Raw genomic sequence first — 11043 nt, 5'->3', positions numbered from 1 at the left:
ATGAGATTTTTGACCTAAATTTGGACAAAAAAATCATTTTAGCCCATTTTTTCATCTTAAATAATCGTATTTCATAGAAAATCATCTTAAATCTTCAAATTTCATCATAAATCATCGTATTTCATCGTAAACATCTATGAATTTCATCGGATTTCATCTTAAATCATCGTATTTCATCGGGAAAAAAATCTCAAATTCAAAATCTTAACTTTTCCAAAACCGATCCAAATAACTTTAATCATTATTAAAATTATCCTACAACAATTCAAACACGAAATAAAGATGAAAATCTTACTGTTTTGGTCATTTTAAGTGTCGGAATCTTAAATCCGAAAAAAAAAGATAATATCATTTTAAGTGAAAAATGAGGGAGAGAGTGAAAGAGGAAAAAATGAGTGAAATCATATTTTTGTCCGATTTTAAGTCAAAAGTCAAATTTTATTATTTGGCAACTATGAGGTTGACCTTGATATTTCTCCTCGGCAAAATGAAATTTTTCTTTGAATTCTGCTAGGAAATTCCACATATACCCTTCTCATCTTTTTTTTTTTTGTTGGAACAACATTTAAAATATTTTATTTCTTTATTTCATACAAGTCAATGATTTCCCTTACTTGGAAAGTAAAATGTATATGGATTGATATGGGGGAAAACATATGTAAATCGAGAAATGAATATGCTTTAGACATATTTGAATACTCTCAATGATTACTCATGATCGACATCTGCTAAAATTCTCATAAATATCTAGTATGAGGAAGATAGCAATTACAAAAAAAAAATTTGTTTTTGCTTTGATTTTAATTTTGGTTCTTTCCAATTAAAAAAGGAAATATATTTCCTTTTTTTTTTCTCATAGAAACAAAATGACAAATCTTGGTTTTATTTTGTTGCAAGTTATAATTTTTCTTTGAATGAAAGGACTCAACAAACTCCTTTATTAATTTATTAGCTCTTCAATTAAGTTTAATTATTTGTTATTTCTTTGTGTACTTATAAGCTGTAACTCATGGAATGAGTGTCATTAATCTTTGCCAACCAAGATATGAAGGTTTAAAACGTCCTAATTAATTAGGAAGTTTGTTGTGATTAATGTTCCCTTTTGCTATACAATTGTAAACATTATCTTAAAGAAAAATAATGCATTTAAATTGATTTTAATGAAATAATTGACTAGTGGTTAACATTATGTGTGTGATTGCTCACATTAAGCTTTTCAACCACCTTAAAAGCAATAAAAATTTCAAATTATAAAAACAACATCAAAGTATTCTTAAAGCATTCAATCTTTTAGCTTAAGAAGTCACACACTAATTAGCTTTTAGCTTAAGGGTCCACAATATTTGTCAAGGTCATCATTTACATGAATTTAGCAAAGTAATAACCCTTGTTTGTTTATTTGATGAGTACAAGACTCGTTTGATTACTAATTCAATATCTAACTAATCAATCTCCAATTAATTATCCGAAATTTTTTTAGTTCATGGAAGTGCTCCTCATGAAGCATATATTGATAAAAACCAATAAGCTATATTGATGATGAATTTGGCAAAATCTAACGATTATACGAGTCCAAACGTAGACTAAATTATTTAATAGTTTGATTAATAATAAAATTCATCAGTTGCGATAAGGAAAATACAACTCAATCTGAAGATTCGGTCGGGAATGGAACTTCCGTTTCGGCCGAACCAGAATTTGAGCCTTAGTAGACCATAGTTTTTCGGTTTGAGCAGTGTCAAAATTATGATCAAATCAAAACTAAACATATTGTATAGATTAATTTCTGGCACTATTCACTTGATTTAAAAAAAAATTAAACCTAAAAATAGTCCATTTTTTAAGAATTTTTTTTTAAATAGTATTATAATGGTATTGAAACAGAATTTCACTTTCATGAATAGTGTCAGAACAGAATAAATTTTTAATTTCGTGCCATTTTAGTTGTCCACATTTAATCAAACAACACTATTTTTTTTTTCTTTTAATGGCAATTTTGTAATTTTTTTTAATAAAATGGCGTTAAAATTAAAATTTAAAGACATGTACATTAAAAATGATGGGAAACAAAATTATGTGGAGTATTTCTATTTGGCTCCTATTGTCTTTCTTTAATTGTTGGAGCCACAAATTTAAATTGTGAATGAGACTTGCGCTCAATTTTTGTGAAAAATATTTATATATGAAAATGACTTGAAAATGTCCGCTGTCCATTAAAAATGTAAGTCAAAGGACGATAAACGTGGCTTTAAATTAATGGAGGGAAGATTTAAACCACTAAACCACCTTTGGCTTTACTAACACTTCAAAGTTCAAAGGTTGAAGGGACAAATTAGAGTTTGTGACCATATAAAATCTGTGATATGTGCTATAGTACTGAAAAAATTAGAATTGAAAAAAAGTGTGTTCTATATTCAATTAAGGCTTATGAATTTGTAATCTAATTAAATATGGTGTGTATATATATTTGTTATGTTTTGTCAACCTGATATCTTGTCCGCTTCTCAATTATTAATTTTTAAAATTCAAATGCTAAAACCGGGAAATTTTGGTCAATATAGAAATAGATAATTATATTATTTGAAAACAAAAAAAGAAATAGATAATTATATGTAAAATTAAACTTGGAGGACATGACAGCTCATATATTATAACTAATAGAAAATATAAACTTAGTGATATATTAAATAATATTAATTGCAACGGTAACGTGGATCCCTCTAATGAGCAATCAAAGGGGAAAAGGAAAATTTGGATAAAGTCAATAATTTGAAGTTGCCCTAAAAATCCAATATGCGTCCCAACGATATCACCTAATTTTGGTCTGTTGGAACTTAATAGTTGTTGTTTCCTCTTTTTAGCCTCCAAAAAACAAAAAACTTTATTCGTGTCACAAACATTATCACGCCTTTTTGGTACAATCTGTCCATACCCATTATTACATTTTTTTTGCTAGTTAATTTTTTTAAAAATACAGTAAGCGTCTTAGAGTCCATAATCTTTTTTTTTTGTTTAATTGCGTCCATAATCTTGTTTCGTTAGTTAACTATTATTTAAGAAGAAGAAAAAGAAACTGGCCGGTTACAAAAACATGTGATTTCTTATGATAAGATAACATGCAATCTAATATAAACATGCGTATGATCACATAACATGCATTTGGAGATAAACACATGCACATATATTAACTAATACATTTGTGAGCGTGTGATTAAAATAAATAACGCCATTTTGTTTCCTATAATTACAATATTGAAGAAAGGATGTCAAATAGACACATTAGAACAATAATGGGCATCGGATGCGACTTTTATTGCACTTGATGCTCAAAAAGTCGCACCCGACGCTTAATCGGTGCGACATCGAGTGCGACATTTAAAGGTATCGGGTGCGATAAGTCGCACCCGATACCTCGCATCAGGGTCATCCTCGTGACTCAAAATTGGCGGGGGTTAGGGTTTCGGGTGCGACTTGTCGTATCTGATTCCTTTCCCGCCAATTTTTATGGTAGGAATTTGTATTTCCCGCCATTAAGTGTGGCGGGTGTTGTACTTCCCGCCAAGGAATCGGGTGCGACTTGTCGCACTGGATTCATAAATCAACTACTTAAATCTGCGAATTTTTTAGTCTGTTTTTTGACTTTCCGGTGCGATTAGTCGCACCCGTTTCCCTTCGCACCAGTTGACCTTATTTGTTGTAGTGACATTTTGTTATCCTTAATTAAAATTATAAACTTTTCAATTATCATGATGAGTGAATTGTAGTTATATGTGTCCAAAACTCTAAGTTATAAATTTATGTTGAAGAATATATTTAAATTTATGCTTGATACTCTATGTAATTGAAAAGTATTTTTTAAAAAACTTATTTGTCCTTCAAATACCCTGTAAAATACAAATTTTTTTATGGCATACCCCGCGAAATGCGATTTACCACACGATATCCGAAATCTTCGTCAAATATCGTGGAATATCATGGTAAGAGACGCAATACCCTCGAAATCAAAGGCACGAAACGGGTGTGGCATGCGAGATTTCAATCCTTGTTTTGGACATTATGGATAGGGTGCCCCTTTAAAATCATTATGTCATACTAAAAATGATTATTTCACGAAATACTTCTATAAATAAAAAAAAATGCTCAAATTCAATTACGGAAATCAATATAAATACATTCCAAATGGAGAAAAATAATGAAAGATATTTGAAATAAATAAATTTCAATTATATATTTATAGAATACAAATAAATTTGAAGATTTTAGTGTAAAACGTTATATTTGAGGTGTGCACTATAAATGACTGTTATTTTTAATGATAAATTTCAATTTTGCCCCATGAACCATATGGTCTGTAACAACTTTTATCCTACCAACTTTTTACAACCGTTTATCATATACTTATTAACTTTTTCAAAACTCATCATTCCGTCAATTTATTTAACAGAATTTGACACGTGTCATAATATAAATGAGTTTGGACATAAATTTACTAATATACCCATATATATATGTCGTTTTAAATAGTTAACCAATTTTAATCAGTAGAATACCAAATACATACTTAATTTTTAATACCACTTTTAATCAGTAGAATACCAATTTTAATATACATAATTATTTTACCCTAAAACTCATCCTTCTACGATGGTCTGTACATCATCGGTGGACTTTCCCACCACATCCCTGTCTTTGAATCAAACAACATGAATCAGAGCCCGAACCATTTTTCCGACATGCTTGCGCAGAAGCTCGGCGTTCACAAAAACCGCATGGTTATATGTGTCCATTAACTGCAAAATCTCATATTCGAACAAAAAAAAAAAATCGTGTGACAATGGCAAAAAGAAAAAGAGAACCTCCAAAACTTGGCCCAGTGACAATGAAACCCTTGTATGCCATTGACGTCGACCTCGAAGGTCATTCGTCTTCTTCTCCGCGTTTGATTAGCAAATAATTTAAAAAATGAAAATATCATTTTAACCTTAAATTCTGTTAAATAATTGATGGAATGATGAGTTTTGAAAAATTAATAAGTACATAGTAAATGGTTGCAAAAAAAAAAGTAGGATAGAAGTTGGTACATACAAATTATATAATTTAGGGGGTAAAATTAAAATTTATTATAATTAAATTGATCTTCGTTAGTTTTATGTAGTCTAATAAAATAGTATGGTGCGGCTTTCAAAAAATTGAAATCATAACCATAGTTATTGTAACATGGTAAGCATCATTATAAGTACAAAATTAGATTAATCGAGCTATATGATATGATGTCTCTGTTCAAATAAAATAGTGCTAGAGGAGACCTTTTTAATGAATCAACACCGAAATATATGGTATAAAAAATAACATAAAGGTTTAAGCACAATTGTCGCTTAAATGGAACAAACTGTGTGGAAGAAAAGCTTTTGTTCTATTCACTCGCGTATATTGTCTCAAATAAAAATGTTATTCTAGTATTCCTGTTGGATCGAGTGACAAGACAATATAATATACATTTGAGGCGTGTTCGTGCCAATTATTTATATGTTGAATTTTAAAACTATTTTCCTTAGCTAATATACTACATGTAACACCCTTTTGATTATTCTGGACATTTCAAGTTCTCTACAATACATTAATGATTGATCATAATCGTGTGAGAATAGTAAGAACTTCATGATTTTACGAGCAACTTTTATGTCGATAATCTTCATATGGCAATAACTTCTGTAAATTCTTCCTTTCAAAATGAAAAATATAACATTTGTAAATTCTTTTTTCAAAATAAGCGATGGACCATTAGGGACCCATTGTGTACGCACCTGTATTAGCAAATACAATGATGATGCGAAACTAGGGTCTTGATATTTTTCTAGTGCATTAGGGTAATGATATTTAAAACTATATAGTATGATAATTATTACTTTGCCCTAGTATTCCGGGGGAGTTGTTAGCTTTCCAAGTCTAAAAGTTTATTTTCACAAAGTGTGTTTCGATTTATTATCATTATTTTTTTGCGAGGTCTTTGAAAGTGTGAGTATAAATCACACAAATGTAAAATTGCGTTCATATATTGTGAAATTTATTGATTATCCTTATACTTTATATTTCAATATCCAATATAATATAATTAAGTGTTGATTGTATATGTACTACATTACGTAAAACGGATGACATATTAAAAATTAAAATAAAAAATTCTAAAAGTTTTGTTAAGTATTTTTTTTAATGAAAAGACTCATCAAAAAAGTATATATATATATATTGATAAAATTCAAAAAGACTTGGTTTAAAAAATAAATTTAAATATTTATTTATTTATTTGTTACAATAATCCAAACATGAATCTGGAATTTTTATCAGTGTATTTTCGATCAATGTGGGTTTAATTTCGATTATTTAGATCTGAACCTTAAATCTGGGATGGTTTGTTTTTTTTGGGCATAGATCTAAAACGCAACCGGACAACAAGTGGTGATATGTGTTACAAGAGACTGGTAACTTATTATTCTTGTTGTATTATTATGGTTGCGTTTGTGATTTATTTTTTCTCTTCTTTTTAATAAAGAGTTTGAAATTTTCCGTTGAGCTTACTTTTTATAATTTAAATCTTTATAATTTTTATCAATATATTTATGTGCGAAGCTTTGTATAAAACAATAATAAACTTTAAGATAACGTCAAAAATTCTTAAAATAATATGAAAATTGAGTTCACAAACAAAATTGTAACAATTACCACAAACAATCAAACAACCAACAAAATCTTTTTACCTTTTCCAATTAGCACAAACAACCAAAAAAAAATCTTTTTACCTTTTTATGTCGCAGATTATTGCATTCTCATAGACATTCATTCCCATAGCATTTCCGAATGAGATTAACGCACATATAAGAAAAAGAAAAAAAACACTACTCAAATTTTGAGACTCATATCTAGAGAATGATAATAAAATAATGCAAAATAAATATTTGACGGTACATTTACATCTAATTTTGAATTATTTAAACAGAGGATGAGAAAAAAAAAATCATCCATGATATGGAAAGGGTTTTCACACGAAGAAATGATGTACGATGAGAGCTTAAACCATATCATAATTAACTCCACGCTTAAGTCTTGACCCTAAAATGACAACATAATCCTGTTAGATATGTTTTAAAATCGATTAAATTTAAACCGATCATTTGAGAGCATTAAAGATAATCATTCAAAAAGAATTTTATATCTTGTTTGTTTAAAGGTATATTATCTAGAAATTTTAGTACCAACGTTTTGAATATACCAAGCATTTAAGGTCCGCTTGAAACCCGAAAAATGTGAGGGAAAAATATGAGAATGCGTTGTGTTTTTCTAGTTTTATTTGATTTGAGAAAAATAAGGGAAAAATTTGATTTTCCAAACATATAACAAATAGTTTTTATTTTTTCATGCTTTCTCCTTATTATTTTTTTATTTTTCTTCAAATTTTCATTTTCTCTCATATTTTTGGATTCAATGACCCTTAGTTTATAATTTATAGGGAAATACTTAAAATGATGTGACAAATTAATAAATGGTTAAGCACTTAGTTATCAGACAGCTCTCTAGAAATAGTAATTGAAGTAAAACAAATGACATTTTGTTTCCTCGCTACTAAATGGTCTTGCACGTCTAAGAACTCTAATAATATGAATGAATGCTTCAAATGATCACTAAGGACAGAGACTATCTTTTATAGTGGTCTTACATCTCTGGAAGTAGAAATATAATTTCTTTACTTATTCACGCGGATAAAATATATGAAGAAAGTCTTCATTTGACAATTTTCACGAAAAATGAAACTTTTCGAAATTACAGTTCTACACACAACGATCAAGATGTCTCAACATATCCCAGAGCATGTTGCAAGATATCTTACCGAACAAATTTGCAGTAAAAAATAAGCCAACAACACACATAACAATAATATTAATTTATAAAAATTTATATATCATGAATAGTGCATCTTAAAATTTAAAGAAAATCTATTTATTTCATCTTCAAAATGCAAATGAAGATGCATTGATGCATTGAAACACCATATCCGCCCCTATCTCTAAAATAGAGATGCATTGGAGATCGAAAAAAGAGCTTGCATGTCAACTACTAATATTTTAAAGCGAAGGTATATAATAATAAAATACTAATATTGGTTACCCATAAATTAATCGCTAATGCTCTAACTATGAGACCACTTTAAGGTATATATCCTAATTCCACCCCATGAAGATTTCTCATCAGTAATTTTTTGCTTAGGATACTTATTATATGAATTTTATAGCTTCTAAATTCTAATAGATACAGCTCAATGACTAAGATTTTCTTTGAGCAACATTTAGGTTTGTTGTGGATATGCATGAGAGAGAAGAGAAGCAATAGAGAAACATTACTTTAACGTTAGTGCATGTGTGAATGTCTTAGGATAGACTCTTACTTTGCTTTTTCCCTTATGTCATGTGGCAGAGATGCTTCCATTTATTTATATATTTATTGAGAGAGAGAGAGAGAGAGAGAGAGAGAGAGAGAGAGAGAGAGAGAGAGATTACTCTGAGGGCAAGTATTGTGCAACAGAATGTTGTCGATTTCGCCTTAAAAAGGAGAAAAAAAAAACACCACTGACTCTTGTTCCTATACCCTCCTTTCAATGCTTCTTTGAGCAGTCACAAAGTTATAACGTATAGATATAAAGGACATGTATACTCAACGTTTCAGAAAAGAGAAAAGAGAAAAGAGAAAAGAGAAAAGAGAAAAGAGAAAAGAGAAAAGAGAAAATTTTATATGAACTAAAGAATGTTCATACTTTGAGGCAATATGCTTGCTAGTAAAAGGAGAAGAAATTGAACTGAAAAAGTCTATTTTAATTTGAGCAAAAAAAAAGTCTATTTTGACAAAAAAAAAAAAAAAAAAACTAATGATCTGTTAAAGATACAAAATTGTCATTTTATTTATAATAATAATAAAATATCGTATAGTGTATTCTAACTAATTTTTAGTATTTAAATAATTAAGTTATAATTTTATTATTAATTTAGAATAACCATTAAACTATTTTAAACACCATTGTAATTCTCCGTTATATTACAGTTGGTAATTTGTTGTTATATGTGCGGTGAAACATAAGTCGTATATATAGAACTATCACTATAAAAAGATTAGTATTTGACATATGGTCTCTATCCGAATCTGTAATCTAAGCTCTTTTATTGTGAGTAAGACTAAAGATCACATGCTCTATGCTGAATCGTTGCTTTTGTTAGATTTTGGGTAGGAAAACCAATGAGACAAGTTACAAATCTCTGTAGTTAGTGGAACCGCTTTGGAGATTCCTTGCATTTGTCTTAAAGAAAAAGAAAAACCCTACACAATGTAGTATAACAGTACTCAAAGTACGTATCTTATAATTATGTAAAATTTGTAATCTGTGTAACTTCCAAACTTGTATTTCATGTGAAAGCTTAGGTATGATCAGATGGATAGTTCGAAAAATGGTTTCAACTACTTTGAGCTCTCAGATGAACGCAGGAAAAAAAAAATAGTAATCACATATAGATGATGAGCAATACAAATTTTGATTACAGATTGAGCAAATATAAATTTTAGAGGATGAACAATATAAATTTTGAGGTGAACATGTAATTGTAAGTATGTTTATGTTAAATTTTTAACGTTTTTTTGAATTTTTTAGCTACAGATTCTACTTTATTTATTATTATTTCTTTAATAATAAAACGAGTCTAAAATTGGATCAAAAGAATACCGGATTGGCCTAAAATAATATATATGTTCTCGATTTCGAATTTTTAAAATCATTCATGAAAGCTGGTCCAATTGAGAGACTAGTTCGAGACTACACCGAATCGAACCATGCACACGTCATGTATTGTGAGTCTTAAACTTTTAATTAATATTACAACAAGTTATATATATTTTTTTACCAGCAAAAAGCCACACACTACCGCGACTCCACATTTAGTTTGTGTATTGTTACATTATGGGTGATGACTCAATACTAAGGAAAAACATGGTTTGTTTTTTGTTTTTTGGTACTTGATTTTTATTAGTCATATCAACCTAGTAAACTTTCTCCCAAGGGAAGATCTCGATGGCAGGGCGTCTTCTTACAAGTCTATCTCGGTCTTGAGGAGAGAGATGAGAACGTAGATTCACCTTTGAAGGATCAGTGGATGAGAAGAGGCGAAAAGGGTCTCCATATGGACCTCGGATTAGTAGAACAGGGATCGTCCGAGGGCTCACTTAAATCTCTCGTGTCGTGTGGTTGTAACGTATTATTTCGTCTTCTTTAAGTTTTTGGTTGCTCATTTTTCGGCTAATGCTGTTTCTCAATAGATTGGTTTTGCATTTTTGTTTTTGCTTTGTTTATTTGTGCAAAACCTTTAGTTGCGAGCCATTTTTTTTTTGCTAATATAAATTGGATCGAATCTAGATGTTGTTGGGTCAATTATAGATCTTGTTATTATTATCCACCAAGTGTGTCCTAGTATGTTTTTAACTCGGTCGTCATATAATTTGCTGAAATTTCGAACGTCAAAACTAAGCGTGAGTGGTCCAATGTCGAGTAGCAAGATTCGTTTAAAATTACGTCTGTGCTAAGTGGTTTGAAACCGGCCTTATCATCGCTTTTTCTCTATTGGTGTTAGTCTCCCTCGTATGGGTGTCATGATAATAGTTGCTTGTGAATGTCCATCGAATGTAGATGTTTTTTTTTTTTTTTTTTTTTTTTTTTTTTTTTGATAAAACGTGGGCGTAACCACGCGGCAATATATAAATATTTTTTTTCTTTTTTTCTTTTCTTTTCAAAACAGCCATTTGTTTGCTCGATTGATTGCGAGTCTATTCGTTTAAATTCATGGGAACTTGATAATTGTCAACAACCTATACGCATTTTTAATAGTATTTGATTAGGAGTTTGGATTAATATATCTTATTTTGGAGTCTTTTAATCATATTAGTGGTGGATGTAATCACTTAACTTGTGGATGATTTAAAAAAAAAAGTGATAATCATGGTTATTATTGAGGT

This window comes from Urtica dioica, chromosome 5 (assembly GCF_054948205.1).
Source record: "Urtica dioica subsp. dioica isolate 48M chromosome 5, U.dioica_male_clone48M_v1_H2, whole genome shotgun sequence".
Lineage (NCBI taxonomy): Eukaryota > Viridiplantae > Streptophyta > Magnoliopsida > Rosales > Urticaceae > Urtica > Urtica dioica.
This window is presented reverse-complemented; position numbering follows the sequence as displayed.